We start from the raw sequence: 19,274 nt of genomic DNA on the forward strand, positions 1-19,274 counted from the left end.
GACACTTACTGTAACACATTCGACTAAGATGATCAGACCACTTACCGACGGGCAGGCCAGAAACGCAAAGCTTAGTCACATCATCACGCCTCGTCGTAAGGAGTCCGTTATGTTTTTTCTTATGCGCCAACAGCCGCTATCGAAAGTATCGTTCATTTAGTTCTACGTGCACTAGGTAGGTTCCCATACCCCGTAGCAGCACTAATCGTGTAACCTATTCATCGAGCGGAGACTTAATCGATACAACGTAAAGACAGAGAGCGTGTAGCTTATTACTTTTACCCTTATCGGAAAGAAATTTCCACGCAACTGCACGATAAATATACGTACACTGCGCCACTTCGGTAGAGCACTGACATGACAACGTCAACAGCAACAGCAAAACAAGTATGCAATCGTTTAGTCATCGGCTTTTCCTTTGCAACTGCAGAGAGTCGCTCCTTTAGACTGTGCCAATATTATCCAGCAGGATCCAGTGGAGGTGTCCGGAATTCCTATGCGCACTGGTACGCAGAAAGGGCCTTTTAACTCTTGCAGACTTAGAAAGAGACTGTACAATACTATCACGAAGTTTCGAAGCTGACAGCCGTTTCAAAATTGAGGTGCAGTAAAGGGGAAGAAGCGAAGGGGGCAGGAAGCAGAGGCGGAGGAGGGGGCGGTGGCTGATGGGTGAAAAATAAAGAAACAAGGATCAAGGAGGAATGTGCTGCGGAAGAAACTTTTCGATGGATCCAGGTGACGTGCATTTCGCTTTGAATTTTCTTTTCCTGCGCAGTACGTTCAAGTTGACGGAGTAGAGCTCGCAAGCTGGTCTGTGAGCATATCATTGCTTCATTCTGCGACTCGCTGCCCTTATGCGAATATGCATACAGAAACGCATATAAGTAAACGGCACTGACGGCTGCTTGGCCGTCGTAGGGTGGCGCAATACGTTACCCACAAGAGCTACCAAGCAAGTGGTAAAGCGGGTCGAGACTTTGATATAGGAAATTGCTACGAACGAACGGAGGTGCGGTCCGAAGGTGTGACAGAGGCTGGCACTGCTGGCCGTCGGCAGTACGGCCTGCCATCTCTCTTCCGCGGCTCGGGGGAGATCGTCGTGAGTCTCAAGCTTAGTTAACTTAAGTTCTATGTTATTATGATAAGTTGTAATGACGACAATTTTAGCATCGCTGCAGCGCGTCCGGGTGAAGAGGAACAGTCAAAAATATCATCTATCCATTCCGAGGTACATTCATCACCGAATAATCAGATCGCCATATCACCACGATTGTTTATTTAGCGTTACCGTTTGACCGCATCGCTAATGCAGTCAAAACCAAACACACAAGATTATCAAACCGGAAATTATTTTCCTTAAACTGGGGTAATATTATTTTGTTTTTCTAACATTTTTTGTCATTATTATAGCTGTATCCAGGTTCAAATGGACCCTTCGCACACACGAAATGTCGTCTCATTTTTTCCCCTCTTTTCTTCAGCTACTAGCAGCCCCCCTGTTTACTGAATACTTCAACTAACAAAAGTTGATTGATGTAGATGATGACGATCATAGCCTTGAGGCTATTAGGCGATCTAGGCGATGAAGGCTTCACCTTCGATGATCATCCAATTTTTGTTCTTTCTTTTACTATGTTGCACCTTCCCCCACATATTGGGTTGGGGCATAATTTAAACTCACGAGCCTCCAGCGCCGCTGCTGTTGTTGCTAACGCCGATTCTTTTTTATCGCCTTTAATTTACCTCCAATCTGTACAGGGGTTCCTCTTCCTCCTCCATGATACTTTCGGCGTGCTCCGCGTCAACGGCTGAACTCCACCGACAGACCACTCTCTTCTATCACCAGATTCGTGAGTTCGCGATCTCCTTCTTGCAGCAATTGCTGAAGCTATAAGTACTACATATACCTTAATGCTCCAGTTTTTCTATTCGCTCTCTCCTCTTTATCCCCGGCCGCTTCTCCCTCCTCTGGGTAAGCGAAGAGGTACAAAAGCTTATAAGCAAAGCTCCGTAGGAACGATACAGGCGGTAATGGTGGCGACGGTTGCGGTGACGGCGCTGCCTGGTCAGTTGTCTGCTTTCTCAGCTATTGGCTCGTTACCGACAGTTCACTTTGGTGAAATTGTCAGTGATGGTAAGATGGTCACGACGTTACTAGCTCGCACTGTATAATGACGACAAGTCAGAACGAGGTGAAACGGTGGCAGCAGTAGCCTCGGCTTCGGCGAATGGCGATAATGATGTGGAGAAAGGGACTTGCAAGGCGATGTGCGGTTCCTAAATGCCGAGCGTGAGAAGGAGCCGTCTGGCTTCAAAGCAAAGACCACGTCAAAAAGAGGGTTTTGCCGGCCGAGACTGCCGGCGTGGCTATTGCCAGGGTGCGTCTGGCGCTCACTACTTCACTGCGCTATGATGCTTCAGCCCGTTCGCTTACGCCTCGAGTTCGGCTAACAAACTTGCAAAGACACTGCAAGCTCGGTTAGGTGGCCTGATATAGAGGACATTGGCTCGATAAATTTGCCCGTCATTGCTAAGATTGCTTGTAGTTGGATCGTTGTTGTTAAACTATGGGAATGCTACTGGCGTGTACATGGGACAGTAACGATGACTGGAATAAGTTGGAAGACTAGAAGGAGTATTCGATGAGGCGACGATGATGGGTAGAGGGCGATGGCCGCAATGATCATCCAGAGCGCTGCTTCTGTTTCATGCTAAAGAGAGAAAAGGGGGGAAAGCTAGCCGAAGGCCGTTCGAATAAGTACGGGACTTGTGAAGGGGGTGCGCAGAGCTTGGGAAGATGCTACTTGAGGGTGCACAGGGATGGACGTGAACTGATCGGCGAAGGCATGATTCTCACACATCCTATTGAATGGAATCCCTGGATGTGATAACTCGTGCTAATAAGCTCGTTTCCTTTCTTCCGCATGACCCATGTTCTAACGACAAGACAGCATCGGCAGCGAAGTAAGCAAACAGCCTCAGCTCCAGGCGTTTACGACCAGGGGGAAAAGTGGCATTGAGATGACGAATCGCTCACAAAATAAGCCAGAAAATTGGAGGGAAGAAAATGAGGGACAGCAGACACCGAAGATGCAATATCAGCAAAGAGGATTACATAAAGTAGAAGAGCAATCCTACGTTTCTTGGTGCTCGTCCGTTTGATCGTCGTTGTCGCGCTCAGGCTTGGTTTTGGCCAGAATGCACGTGCTCCCCAATCTCACACTTAACAGCAGCAGCAGTGATAAGCAATATACACCCACAGAGCTCCGATTGAGCACCGTACCCGAAGCGGTACTGTTGTTTCCATGTTGTTTTCTTCCGAAGCCTCGTTGATGCCCGCTTTCATTTTTGCGGTTGTTCTCCCCATCGAATACCTTCTGGCTTACATCCTTATAGCAGATAGAGGTTGGGAACCGTGCGCGCTCGATTCATGCACTTACTCATTCAGGTAATGTCTATCTATCCTTATCATTATACGGGCGCCTTTCCGAGGGCTACAGGGTGCAAATGAGAGAGTGCTGTGTTGGCGAGCTCATCTTAGGTTGGCCCAGCCCAACTTTTCCTTGCTTACCTGTCTTAGCTGGATCAGTAGTCTGGCAATGTGTGTATGTATACACGCACTCCTGACAAATGCAAATTTGATGGATAAGGTTGGCTTTCGTCGCCCTCACCGCGTTCGATCAAACTGGGCCAGGATAGACGGGTTCTTAGCTGAGTCCCCCGGCGTGGATAGCGCCAATAAGCCAACAACTATAACAGCAGCGTCCCTGACCAGCGCATTGTAGCTAAAGTGGGACAACAACGGCAGCATTTCTTTGATATTACAGGATAAACGCTTCGTCTTGATTAGGAAGCGGGCCTCCACGTGTGTAGCCTCGAATTTTATGGTACGCGAGAAAAAAATTTATATATATATATATGTATAGACATACACATTGCTGGCAGAAGTATAGACCAATCATCATCGGCAATATATCGCTCCTAGATCAGACCAAGGGGCTAGAATATAGAGTTTTTTTTTCTATTTATGTTGCGCCCTTTCTATCGAAGGAGAATGAGTGCTATATAAGCACGACCGGGCAAGATTTTGACAGTTTGCGACATAGTCCTGCAAGGCCTAGTTAAGTAGGTCTTCGTAGCAAAACGAGTAACCCGGAGGACTAAAGATTTTTGGGAAGTGCCGAGCAGGAAATGTGTTCGATGAAGACAAACCACTCACTCCTGCTCTTCTGTCTACGGGTCAGCATTCACCAAGATTCGACGTGGTTGCAGCAAAGCAGGGGTAACTCTAGCCAACCCCCTCGGGGGCAGCTAGTTTTGCGAGGCTCACTCCAGGGGGGTAGCGGTCCACTGTATGACTGCCCGACAAGTTATAGATTCGCACTATCAGCGTGGAAGCTAACACCGTCACCCTCACGACTAGCATGACTGGCTGCTGACGAATGAATTCCTTACAGACTGAAGGAACTCTACGAATTCGGCTCCATGTATGTCTGATTAAAATCTCGAATGGCGAACGGCGGCAGTAAGCGGCACGACGTGCAAATAGCCTTGATTGATCGGACACATCCTCTCAGGCGCACACATACTCACACGGAAACGATTGGGCATGGTCAGTCTATCGGAGTCCAGGTATTCGCATGACAAACTCCGCACACACTGTGCGCGAATATAAACCACGCGAAAGAGCTGTGAACTGGATTGGATCGACCCAAAGACACAAGCCGGCACAGCTACCTACTATTTTTTGGTTGGTGAGAATTTGCACGTTCACGTGTGTATGTGTGTGTCGAAGACCAGGTGTAAATAATCCCTGCAGCTCTCTTCAAGAGAAGCTGTCCTTTGTCATCTTCTTTTTTCCTTTTCTTGGGAAATGAGTCATAGCAACTTAGACAACTTAAAGCCAAATCCAAAGGGAACTTGCTCAACAGCACAAAATCTAACAGAGACCAATGGTAGCGCTGTGTAAACGGGAACGTCACGGGTTATCGTGGGGTGTGCTTAATCCAGACTACAAGTATCTAAGTAAAAGACCCACCATCAGGAAATCCATCACAATCAAAAATCAATAGCGTCGTCAGCCCAGCGGCCGGACAAACCGTGGTGCTCTTGGCGTTTGCTGTCCGCTAGTTTTTAACATGAGAACAAGGACAGCAACGATGCCGAAGCTAAAAGGGCTTAAATATCTTACTATATCGCGCCTTATCGCGCCACGAAGGCATCGCACATCGTCCGCTCCACCTGCTCTCAGAGGAATAGTTTCATGCGGCTCTATGGTGAAGTAACCAAATATTCTAGTGCTCGTGTCTCCATTGTCATAACCGAACCAGACAGCATCTTTACCACTTACGCGTAAACGTTAGTTGACCGCATGTCAGAACAACTTTTTGAGTTGGAAAATTGCGTTGGAGAAAAGATACCCGTTTATATGAGAAGGTGTGCATGAAAAAAATTTTACAGAAGGCAAAACAGAGGGTCTGAAGGGAACGTGAGAGAACATTAAAGACTAACCTGACAAAGCGACAAATTGTCACCAAAAAATACGGTGAGCGAGGTAGGGCACGTATTACATTCAACAATATCGATAATTGTTATCGTTACTGTTGTTGTTCACCGACGCCCCCTCGACTAAGGCATGGACGGCCAAGGACATTTCGTGGCTGCAGGTCGCACTAGATGCGGCTGTTCCTGCGATGTCTTGTAAAAATGCAAACAGCGGCTTGGCCGAGCTGGTGTGCGAGCAAGAAGCGAACCGTCGCGGCCAAGGTCTTCATTGATGTGGTATTGGGAAAAGGCATATGCGGCGGTATCTCATTTGCAGCTTGCCCTACAGAAGTATAATAGTCTGCTATTTTGAGAAGACGGACGAGGCAGCACAACAAGATCTGAGGAGATGGCGGCTGGCAAGAATCTCAGCAGTCGTCTGTTGGCCAATATGCATGCAGGAGGACACGGGTGCAAGCATATAGCAAAATGGACAGTAGAGAGAACCGCTGTAGACATGAGCTAGTGACACTAAAGATAGCACAAAGGAACTATAGAACACATGTAGAAGGCGCGTGGCCAGTATACACGTATTCGAAAAAAGGAACCAACGGTGGCAATGAGGGGTTGGAGTCCATGGCCACAGTACGTTTTGTAGGTATAGACGCTGCCGACAGCAGTTGCGAACGTCGTATAATCTCACTCTGTCAAGAAAAACTTGTTCACCACACGATGCCACTGCTGCTGCTGTTGGCAATGCTGTAGTAGGGTGTTGAAGAAACCATCTCGTCCGCAGGAATAGTTATCCAGGTATACATGGGTCGGCAAACAGGTTTGGCGACTTTTTCGTAAGAGAGTGCGACCTTTTCCTATGTGTAGGTCGTCATTGTTGTGCTTAGGAACCCTTGGCGAAAGCGAGATACTGGTGGTCAGGAAAACCATCTGAGAGGGATGAAGACGGATGTGAAAGGATCACTGCCTAGTCACCCGGGCAAAGCGAATACAGGGGCATTGACAACTAGATAGCGGAACATGTAACAAGTTGTTTACACACTGTATACTACAGTGCCTCATTGGCTACATAAACAGTAGGTGTAAGTTAAATGCTGACGTTATGAAGACACTATATGTTAGCATGACATAAGTGCGACGCTACATTTAAATAACCGTAACTCATAGTAGCTGTGGTCAGTGTCACTCAGCAATTCTGCGATAAGCAAATGGGGTGTGATGGCTGTGAAGTGGCCAACATCTCACATGTTTTGCTTGAGGTGGATACATTTCTCAAAATAAATCGGTTTTTTCTTAGAAGAGATACATAGATGGTCGCATTTCGTCCGTGTTTCATGGACCGTTTACTCTTCTTAAAATAACCAGTCACTAGCGTCTAACTGCAGCTGAGAGAAATGTCTGTCTTCCCACGTCCGGCGTTCCGTAACCGCGTTCACTGGATGATGCTGGTCATGTCCAGACATGAGGGACGAGGTGAGGGCCCATCAGATCTCCTCGATTCAAAACAGACAGCGCTCGCACATAGCACAGCTAGCAAGAAGCAATATCGTTATGGAGAACCAGTAGAAACAGGATCAGAATCTGTCTTTACAATGCTGGTATTCGAGCACTCCCCACTCTTGTCTTGTCCCCTGTTTCGCTTTCCTATCTTTGGGTAACTCGGTAACAGCTGAATCGGTGTTCTGGTCAGAACTACGTTGAAGACGGATCCCATTCCTAGACAGTTCAGTAAACCCTGCGCATTATGGATGGCATGGTGGCCGAGAATGAATCCTTCTCTGATCGGCTCTATGTGACCCTGGTGCCGCCTCTTCGAGCGTACGCTTGTTTCGAACCTTTACAAGCACTATCGCCGCAAACTGCTCCTACGGCTGCTCTTACGCGAACCAGCTACTGCACGCACGTGATCTCCGCAACGGAGTCGCCGATACCGATGCCATTGCCGCGGGCGTCGGTTCGGAAACGGCAGTGGATGGCTGACTTTTCGTTTGCACAGACACAGGCACGCATACAGCTTACTTAAACCACTATCATTGGTTCTTTCGATAGCAGCCTGCCTTGGAAACGTCGGGCTGTGGCTATGATAGCAGGCCGAGTGGTCTTGCTTGGTGTGGAATGACGGTGCGTTGTGAGGTCTAGCTTTGCTTGCAACATGCCACAGCGCTTCGCTTCAACACGAGTATGGCTTGCGTATAGTAATAGGACCAGCAGGACGTTGGGCCGTATCGGTAAAAAAGGAACGGGAAGGACGAATTCGGTCGATGCAGAGCTTGTCATTCACTACGTACGGTGCCCTTTGCTAGGAAAGACGACTCGACTCAATGGAACGGGACGGGACGAATGCCCATCGCTCAGTTTACCTCGAGGAGTCGAAACGAGATGAGGAGGATTTAAAGATCTTTCGCTTTTGGCCGCCTTCAGAGTCACCACCGTTGACCAACGGTGCTACTATTGCCAATGGCGACGCCACCCGGATATGCTGATCCGCCCAACTAGGATGTGAGCGGATTGAAGCCATTAGGTCTACACTCACTTCACTTTGTGGAGTGGTCCGGTTTTACTGCCATCGAACAAGACTCTGGTGGCCGCCGTGAGCCATGGAAGAACCTACCGACCCTCCACTAGCTTTCACTGTGAAGTAGTGGACGGCTGCTCTTTCGAATAGTGAGGGTTCTCTATGCTGTCCTTCAAAACAGAGTCGTAGCAAAGCTTTTCCGTCGCCCGTTTAAGTATCAGGCGGAGTCAGGGGTCAATTGTTGTCCTGAGGGCGTACTGCTTGGTCTATGGGGGGCCCGCGAAAACCTTTGGACCCCTGATCATAGTGGTAGTTAAGTTGCGAATGTCCATCATCGTATTTGGTGCCACGAACACGACCAAAATGACAGACACGACAAAGATGAGAGCAAGCAAAAATATATGATCGGAGTGGGGGAAAGCGGGTAACATAATAACAACATACTAGAAAACGACGTGACGGTTGTAGCCTCAAGTGAATTGAATATCAAGCTCCATTTTAAGATGCTTCGCCGTTGAATTCTAAAAGAACACTTCGTGATGTCCTACTGAATCATATAGGGTAATGCTAAACATAAATATAACATATGTTTTAACTAAAATTACACGGTTGGAAAGTATCCTGTTGAAAAGCAGCCTTCAGAGCGTATATACATATTATCCTCGACGATGCTAAGATTTGAGGTACCTAATTGTAGTATATTCGGAATGTTGTTACTATTTGTTGATAGAGAGAAGTTACTGAATTAAGTAAAATTATTGAGAGTGCATTAAAGTCTATTGTAGCTATTTCGTACCACTTAATTAGCTAATTGTAACATCTTCGTTCTTCCTAACCTAAACAATGTATCAAACATACCCCATCTGGAAATGAGGGACAAATCATTGCATAGATGTCCACCTACTACCCATATATGCACGCCGGCGTTTTTTCTCAAGTGCAGCAACTTCGCGCATCGTGCACGCTGCGTTCACTGAGAAATGGTCCCTAAGGTTTACCATTAATTAAAAATAAGAAAAAAATCATTATTAACAAAGAACGTTCTTGTCTAGCTTACAAGCTTACTTGCACTGAGTCAAATACGTATATATTGTACCTACATAGAGAGCCGAGAAGCAAATTGCACAAGGGGGGCAACAGACGGCAGAAACCAAACAGAAGGAGAAAGATAACACTAACTAGGCCTTTGGCAGGTGTTTCGTTACCGAGTGTCGATCCGGGTTTGGTGGCTGAAACCCGTAGACGGCTCGCGAGCCGCTGCTCGTAACTATAAAATGCGTCCGCATCCGTTGTGAGCCTGAACCGAACGTCAAACAAGCTTCAACCAGAATAACGTTCGAAACAACTAAACAACGCAGAGCTCAATGTTGGTACAAACACAGCACTCTCGCTTTGGAATTTGGAGTTCAAAAGAGTAAGGAAGCTACGGGCTACGCCTCGCGCCTCCATGTTTCCTCTAGGAAACACGTAAAATTGATTGTGGTTACAAGCATACACGGACGTACGGATGCTATCATCCATAGCAGAAGATGAAACACAAGTAGGCTGGAAAAAACGCAGCGCACGGCTCATAAGTTCATAACCATACGTTGTAGATACGATCTAGTAATAAGTTTAACGGGTGTTAGCTAGAAATCGCTTACTTCGATAGCAAGGACTGACAATGAAATGGTTGTTGTTAACGAAGAATGGTTAATATTATTATTTCGGTATACATGTGAATAGATCTTCTTGAAGAGCCTCTTCACATCAATTCAAAACAGAATCTTTCGATGCTCTTACAGTTTTTACTTCAGTATACACTATCACATTATTTCATTTAACAGCATAACGGCGAGAACGTATGTCCTCGGTATTTTTTTTTTTATCTGTTACTATACATCGGGGAAGACTTAATTTTAAATACAGAGTTATTTTCTCATAACATTTACTATACACATTAGGTTTTAATACGGCTACCATAAAAACTGAAATTCAGTATAGCACTATACTGTTCTCAGATCAAGCCAGTGGCGTAATCTTTCTGTTTACCCTCATTTATTTCAGGAGCTAGCCATCGTTTTCTACTAGAACGACATTACCATCTCTTGGCCCATTGATTTTGCAGACACAGCCCGGTAACATCTTCTTCTAGACCAATTGCACCCCCCCCAAAACCACCGCCTTGTCTGGCTCAGAGACTCTGCGTCATCGGCACCAATATCATTCCAGTGCCATCATCGTCCGCTAGGCAATTTCGTCTTCCCCTTTTATCTCTATCTGTATACTGCACTGGTTCCGTATCGCAACCACAGCAGCTAACTTTTCTTTCCATCCCTCTTCGCCCACCCTCTGTACCCCCGTTCTTATTCTCTCATCTTCCTACTATTATTTTGAGTGATAAGAGGATCCAGAAACGGCCCTACGTTTGCTGTGTTGTATCGCTAAAGCAGACCTTTGGGCTCCGTAAGAACCAGCAGGTCTACTGCTCGTTTGCTTGCTTACTATTAATTCCCGGCAGATACGCTCAATACAACTGACGGCCAGCAACATTAGTAAAAAACAATATATATATATATATATATAGAGAGAGAGAGAGAGAGAGAGAGAGAGCGAGAGAGAGAGAATATAGAAAGGAACCGCTAAACGGAACGAGGCTATGGGGTATATTGTGCAGGCTCCGCACCACTAGATAGATACATATACGTATATATTAGGTATAGACGAACACGCGACAAGGTGACAACACTGATGCCTTCCGGTGTTGCGGAGATTGGGCGACTGATAAAGGAGCTCACTAAAGCACGCGAGAAGCAAGGACCAGCTACGATGAAGTCAGGCGGAAGGTGATGCGCGAAATCCGCTCACTTGCCCTTTATCGAGCAGAGATTCACCGTTCGGCGAACAGTGATTAACTAGTCTGTAGGTTTATATGGCCGGGTGAGCGCAAAACGAGCAGAAAAAAGTAGGAAGGAGAACATGCATCCATGCGCCTACTCTGAACAGCACAGGCAGGCACTGCACCCTGTTTGCAATAATCCTAATAGCAAGATGATTGTGGGTAAAAAGAAAATGTTTTCTATGAAAAACGCCCTACTGGCCCTAACAGAGAATGAATAGAGAAATGCCGCTCCTACGACGAACAAAAAAAAAAGCCTCGGAACAGATGAATGATGTCGTCAACGACAACGGAGACTACAATAAAAGAGGTACCAAACATCTCTTCGACTACAGAACATGTAGGACCGGTCGCTTAGTTCGCTCTAAAAGGGAACCAATTTATACCCTCTCTTTCGTGGGCACAGCCTTCCCCGGTGGTGTCTCCAACCAGCCAACCACGCGTCACTCGCCGCCAGTTTCAACTCACACACAGTAGCAGCTGTGGCGTCAGGTAATACGTCTTTCCAATCGCAGTGCTCCGTCTCTCGGAACACACACGTGTCCCGTTTTTCGTTTGTCGTGCCGTAAGCCACCTTGCTGTGACTGTAGCGGTTCAGCGCTCATCGTGGTCGAAGCAGCGGAGCTAAGATCGGCAACCGATGCCAAGTTGTTAGGTCCCGACGCAGTTGCTGCCGCAGTGGCCACAGAGCGCACTTCTGTGTGGTGGCCGCGGAGTCTAAACGGTTTAGGAAGAAAAAAACTAAGGTAAAGCGGTAAGGAGCTGTCACGTTTGCGCCGAAGCCTTAACTCTCATGGCAGAGGTGGCTTCGAGCTTACACCTCATCTCGTGTACCTTGAAACCAAGCGACAAAGTGGGCAAAATCATCAAAGCTAACTGACAACCTCTCTTTTCATATATCTGTTACGTATTTCATAGCGTCTAGCGGCGTGTCCTGCTATCTGCTGCAATTCAAAAATCGATTCATACAAACAAATGGACAAATCACAACACGTACTATGAAATCGTGTCATACCGATGTATGCTTCACACGTAAAGTGTAAAAGGTGGATATGGCAAGAGACGATGAAAAATTATCAGATGGCATGACATACTATTTACTCGTAAAATTAAGGGAAAAATCTATGGGTTGTATATTACATTTCTATCAAGCTGTTTTCGAATATACCTAATGAGTTAAATGAAAATAATTAATGAAAATTAATAATATTATTAATTAATAATTAATGAAAAAATGTTAATAGAAAGTATACTTTCACATCCATCGCATTTTTGCTTTGAGCTATAATGTGCCACATAATCGTTCTTCAGCCGTCTTAATCTTTTCCATGCAAGATTTCCTTCAGAAGATCTGGACGGTTTAGCCCTGCCATTGCGCCTATCGCTTAGCTTCTGTCATACGTTTATTTTCCTTGCTTTCGTAAGCTGCACAGCGGCGCGCACTAAGCGACAAACTTTATGAAAACAGGTGGCAACGATGTAACCGCAACAACAAACGGATTACATCCAGACCTTGAGCGCCAACCAGATTTAGCCGAACTGAGGACCTACCGAAACGACAGCATTTCTACGTCTTTATGAGCAGACGACAGAACAAACAAGGTGTGAGAAGGATGCGAGGCCTTCAGCATCCCGCGTGGCTGTCCCACTAGTTGAGAACGCTTTAGATACGCTAGGACCAACGGCAGAAGCGTGGAACGAGGCATGGAGAAAACCGGAACAGAAGAGCAGCCGTTTCGGCGTCAGGAGAGTGATCGGCCGATGTCCCGAGACTCGGGAACTGCTCTCCCGTCAATCACTAGACGTCAGTGGGTACCCTTGGTTGGCCTTACAGAATGGCCAGATCAGCATAGGTCATAGTAACTAGCAAACGTATTGCCTTGGACTACCGTGACATTTTTTGTTCTGCGACTCAGGCCTGAGCAGCATAGGGCTTTATATGCAAGGATGGAACTGTTTGTATCGTCTGCGTAATACACGTTGGATCCTCAGGCCCGTGAATAAAAGAATGTTTCTAGCATATCATGCTCTATAGTTCGTACAGGCGTATTGTCGGAAGATCAGAGATTACTCGCTGGTGCTTGTTAGGTGACAAACTGACAACCTAACACGAAGATTGCGCAGTTGGAGATAAGACAGAATTAATGTTATTATATGCAGACTTCCTTACCGCTCCTCTACAAGCCGTATACACTAACCTAACTTTATTTATTAAGTAAACATATTACTTACACGTACGTGCATTTATACTCCTTGAATAGGTTCGCTTATAGAGACAGGTACATAACTAGATGCCTTAAATTTGCCTTAGCGAAATTTGTTGTCGGATAGTAACACAAATGTATAATCATCAGAATGCGGGCAGTATTTTCTAATAGTCAAATACAAAAAAGCGATGATCACACAAATAGAGTTAGTGCTCAGCAAATCTCATTATTGCGACCATCTGTTCATCATCACGAAAAAGATCCTGTGAAAGCTCCAATCGCGCGATTGCAGTTACCAATCTGCCTAACCGAACGCTTCAAATGGGTGTCATTGTAGTGCTAATTCCATTGGCCCTTCGGTCGAAACGAAAAAAATCTCGTGACATGTGGCATTCGCTACGACCCTCAGACGCTTCAAAGGCTAGAATAGCGCGGGAGCGCCCGCTTGCGCCCACTATTTCGTTCGCCCATGAACACAACCAACGTACATGCACAAGTAGAGCCCCCCAGCAGCGCTATCAAGCGGTGCAGCAAAGCTCGATTTACATAAGGCCTTTTCGATTCATAAATACTGAATCATCCTCTTATGATTGTAGTTTAAAAAAAAAAAAAAACTATATATAATGAGGATGATAACTACATCATATTGCTTACCACAAATTTCAAAAAAAGGGTCAGCTTTAGGTACATGCTTCTGTCTTCATACCATTTATCTTAAAGCCTCACTATTCCTGTATGCTATAGCAGGTATGCAGAAATACAATCGGAAAATCAATGCAATGATTAAATATCCTACAACCGCTGTCTTAATAATATCACAGCAGTTATCGTCAAATTACTCGTCTCTCTTTCCCTTTTTCTCTATTCATCAGACCGTCTCACTGATTTACTGGCCATATTATCCGCATTCAATGGGGGAACATGTTACGACTGAGTCTTATGCCAGCGCGACACCAACCCTCCCGCCGGTCGCACATCATCCCAGTATGATCGATTCAATCAATGGCTAACCAATTACTCAACCGTTGAATCAGTCCGTGGCGGTGTTGACTGGACCCTGGCGGCGACGTGTAGCATTGTAGAAGACGGAATAGGCCAAGGGACGGGGCCGCGTTGCATTGTGTTGTGCTTTGTGTATATACAATGGCGAGTCGCAATTGCAGGCCTACTATATGGTGACAGTGGTGACTGTTTCTGTCCCACATCACCTACAATAAGAACATGACGACTGTTGATGCAGTGGCCATCAACAAAATGGTGCTGGCACCCTCACGCAGCGTCTGCGGCTTGTCGTTTGTTGGAATTGCTGTTTACTGAGCGACTCCCTTTAGCAGACATACGATTTTCCGTTATCCCGATTTGCCAGCGACGGCAGCAGCGGTACTTGCCGTTGTTGCTATTATTGTTTTTGTTGTTATTGTTGTTATTGCTATCTGTGAACTGCGTGTGTGTGTACAATCGGCACAGTGACAAATGAGCGAACATTTCCTACGCGTTTTCTGCGATGGCACTATTCGTCGTTCGTTTCTTTCTTCGTCACCGGCTCTACCCGCACAAATCAGGCTTGTCGAATACGTGCCCTGCTTTACCCGGACTCCAATTCACTTAGAATTTTAACGTTGGCCGAATGCCTTTTCTTTCTAGTTGGATTTTTATCTTGTTTTTTAGACCCGCTACTCGTTGAAGCTTTCCAATAGTCCTTGATTGTTTGCAGCCGAGAACGAGCGCGCCTGGGTTACACTGGTCGTTCCCGCGGTCCCTGTGGGTCGCTGCAGAAGCGGCGGTAAGCATGACACTAACTGGCTGGGGCTGGCCCAGCAGCACACAAAGCCGCAAGAAATGCCATAGATGACATCATGCACAGCGGAAGGTTACCTAACTGACGACCATAGAATGGTAACTAATTTCATATACGTATGTAGTACGTCGTCGTGGATACGCGGTCGAGTACGCGGTCCGGACATGTGCAGTAGCTGGGATTTGTTTACAGGCCACCGTAAGAGCCTAACTCCTCATTGGGACTATGTCTGCCGTTCTCGATCCGGACGATGTTCTATGACCACACGCACTTGTAATGTGTATTTAGCTTTATCTAAATACAGCTCCATGATGTGATGGACCATTTGGGTGGCATTATTTAATTTTTTTAATTTTACCCATGCTCAGATCCTAATTTTCACTAATCGTATGCTACATCGTTAACAATTGCGTTTTACCCTAAGCTATTCGTAATAAACAGTGCGTCAGTTCTATATTTTCGCCGTACACCAACATAGTCCTGCATCCTGCATAAGCAGTCTGATTTGATCTCGTCCGTCAGTACGCAAACTTAATCGATGTGTACATTAGTCAACCTATTTTAAACAATCATGACGGATGTGTACTAATGAAGTACTCTAAAATAAACTCATCGCTAACCATATCTGGACGGGACTAACGGTAGACAAGTAGACAAGACCCAGCCCTCCTGTTTTGAGCGGGTGATCTCGCCATCGGTTTGCTCGCTGGCCCCTGCAGTCGCAAAATAAGTTATACCCCACAGTTCTATCAACGAGAAGCCCAGCCATACAAACACCAACGATCTCACCTATAAACAACGCCGACGAAAGCAACCCAGTAAGTGAATAATATATTTTACACATTACCACATCAGACAGCCGTTATTATGATAATTATTACTATTTTAACTATTACAGCATGGCCGGTCATCGAGAATTGTACAGCCGGCTGAACTATGGAAAAATTGATAGAACAATGGGGACGCTACGGGCCATTGGTGCTAACGCCGAGTCAATGGGACAAAACGGGGCAGCATACATTTGTAGTGATATGATACGTTTTCGGACCGCGATGCGCGTAAAGATTAAACCCTAGGGGAGAACGCATGAGGGGGGGGGGGGTAGGCGATCTCTTCGATTGACTTGGACAAATAAATTATCGTTGGGTTATATAAAGACGTCGAAGCGAATACATCGGCATAAGCGAGACTGACTCAGAGGGAGGTGCGCGCGCGCTCCTAAATGTCAGGCAAGAAGCATAGCGGTGTATGAGCGACCCAATCTTACGGGTTAACTCAATTTAAGCGAAATTTTGGTGATTTAATCGATGTATCAGCCGCACAAAGCAGTATTATTAAGTAGGATAATTGGTTTTTGTGCCACAGACGCAGATTTTGTTTACGCTACAAACAGATGCCCACGTTTCGTCACTTCTGTGTCGTACGAGGTCCATGTGAATATTTCGTGTAAAAGTATTTGTATTGTACACGAGTAATACATGAATGGGGGCATGACCACTGTTTATTTAACGACTCCAAATCATAACATATCGCTGGGGGGTAAAAGAAGTTGCACCCTTAGCCTTATCGAGAGCTAAAACGATATAGAAAGAAGTATCAGACCTATTCAAGTTTATTCAAGTCCGGCTTAACTTAACTAGGCCGAGTCGAACGTTCCCACCGTTATGCAAACATACGCATGTCAGACCAAAATAACGATTTGCAATACAGCCATTTTTTTTTTCCAGTATCAACTTCGATCGTTTTACAATGAATCTTATTTATATTATTATGTGTGCATAACCAGCTATTCTAGCAGCAGACGGCCACAAAAATTAAACAGTCTAATTAATAGACACTATCGAACCGCGTCACAAACTATTTGCACCTAACAACAGCTAAAACGATCGGCCCAGACGAGCTATTTGTGTCGCTAGTGCCGGTAGTCATGGTTGAACAAATCGCCAGTGTCAGATCTTGGGCTGGTCACCTATTTCTACATCAGTCACCTCGAGTGAAGCTGCATCGAAGTTCATATGATTCGAGAACCACCATTGCACCGCTTGCGCTTACTAAACAGCCAAATGGCCTTTCTTCCTTCTGTCTCGTAACCATTACTGCACGATAGTCAGCACTATGTAACGTTCTCGATGAAGTGAACTAGCATGTAGCTTTGGAACCGCATGGCCTAGGCGGGTAATTCGCATCTTTCTGAGTGAGTAACAGTGGTAACAATAATTACGTTATCACATTGGTCCAAATCTCTGAGTTGCTAGAAATTCTTGCCAAATATTAATAACTAGAAAAATAAAGAATAAGGGCAAAAAAACATTAGATGCTTGTACAGTTGCCACGCCGTTTCAAAAGTTTAAAGGTTTCAAAAGGAACCCTAGAAAAAGCGGCGAAACCATTTTTCATGGGACCAAGCCCTTCGAGAACAGTATAACTACTAAAGTAAAGAAAAGAAAAGAACTCTACGATTCCGCCTACATAGCTATCGACACAGTTTGATTAAATGGTCTAAAGCTAGGGTGGGCCGAAAGGGATCAACGACGCCAAACGCCCCCGTGTCCTTTGCGATGTCCATGCATTGTTGCGCTTGGATTGGTGGTACGACAAAAGCAGGGCAGGAGACGAAATCGGAGCTCATTCAATACTAGGTACTTCGGAAGAGTGGAATCTAAATGTTAATGCAGTTAAACTATGCTGCGAGGACTTTCGCCGTCTCGTTTGCGTTTGGCATGCCTGTTGTTTGATTGCCATCTACTAGTAGACCCTCTACAACTGATCTCATCCAGGCCAGCTTGTCGTTTGTTTCAAGACCTCCTTTGGTTGGTCCTGCCCGGGAACGTCATACCCTAGACTCACCGTTTCTTGCGTCTCGTCCTATTTCTAAGCAAGCTAGACTTTCTGTGACTGGCTTGGTTTGGCTCTCTGGTCATCTAGGACCAAGTTTCCTTGATGCCTGCCTGCCTGCCTGCCGAGCAAGCCTACGGTGCAGATGTTACGTGATGCTGTCTTTGCGTGTCTACTCAGCTATCGATTCGCTTTCATTTGTTTGCCTTTCCTGTTGGTTTATTCGGTGGCTTCTCGCAGGGAGGTCCAACGTTGGCTAGTTGATCGGCTTCTTTCCGACGCCCCTCACGAACTTCCCATTTGATCATTTTAGCGGCGGTGGTCTCCAGCATCGTACGTTGAGATGTACAGGCGCCAAATTAAGCAAATTGGAGTAAACTTCGCTATTCAGGCAGCTTACCGCGTCATTGGTAGAAACTCCCGCAGTGGCAGCAACAAGAATAACAATGACAACAGGATCAAGGCCAACGACGACCTCGGCGGAAGAAAAAAGAAAGATTCTAGCGAAAGGTCTGGCGGACGCTATTACAACAGAGTTTGCATTCAGTTCTGTAGCTGTCATTGCGTTTTGATTAACCTTGCCATCCCTTTTTTTTCCTATATCACGTCCGTTTAGTAATGAGGTCTATATAAGATTCATGGAAATACCTGTGTTACGATTGTCCGATCTTTATTTCGTTTTAGCTACCAAAATTTTGCACGATAATGGCATGATGGTAGCAATGATGGGCAAAAGTCTGTCGACAATCTTATAAAAAGACGATATCTATGTACATATATATTGTACAGATGCAGAATAGAGACTCTCGAATTGTTCAGTCGTTCGCTACACCCGTATACTTATACACCGGTCAGGTAACGTCGCAATGTGTATAAACTGTTCTCGAAGCAGACAATCCCGTGCTGTTTCACGACGCCATAAAGTAAAGTTACATTCTCCTATCGAGGATGAAACTATAGTACAATTAATTCGCAAACCATTCCAGCGACAGTCGAGCACTAGACACGGTGTGCCTTTAGCAGGCCTTCGCGCATCGTGTCTTCCCTTTGTTGGCGAATCCACTGCGTCATTAAGGCTCAAGTAGCATACACTGCATACATAATTTGGTCGTGTATCTCTCGTAGACGCCTGCGTGTTTCTAGCCCAGCACTGCTCAGGATAAAGCCATACTGAGATGCACAATCTGCCAGACAATAGATAGCTGCATGCAATAGCTCCTCTTGTGACAGTCGCAATCTAGTTCAGTGGTTTAATCGGTAGACGATTGAACTGGAGACATTTTGATACATGAGAGGTCTTTCACGAGGGCTCCAGTATCGAAGTACGGCGATGACGCAGACCTGCTTGCCTGATAGAGAAACAGCAGCAATTCCGAAAAGAGAGAGAACAGCGAAATAAATAAGAAACGTTGAAGCCGAATGCATGATCCCAGTCCTATATAATCTTGCTAGATATGGTGCAAACGCGCCTGCTAATTTTGGTAAGGCGCTGGCCCCAAGTACCGCTTCTGGAAAAGAAACCAGGATAGAGCAGACTCGAGTGCT

General features: G+C 45.8%; 1 protein-coding gene across 4 annotated transcripts in view; it reads right to left on the reverse strand.

The window, feature by feature from the left end:
- Window positions 1-19,274, reverse strand: part of LOC111244516 (uncharacterized) — a 162,870-nt gene that overhangs the window by 77,140 nt on the left and 66,456 nt on the right. The window lies entirely within an intron of this gene.

Source organism: Varroa destructor, unplaced genomic scaffold (assembly GCF_002443255.2).
Source record: "Varroa destructor unplaced genomic scaffold, Vdes_3.0 BEIS01000002.1, whole genome shotgun sequence".
Classification (NCBI taxonomy): domain Eukaryota; kingdom Metazoa; phylum Arthropoda; class Arachnida; order Mesostigmata; family Varroidae; genus Varroa; species Varroa destructor.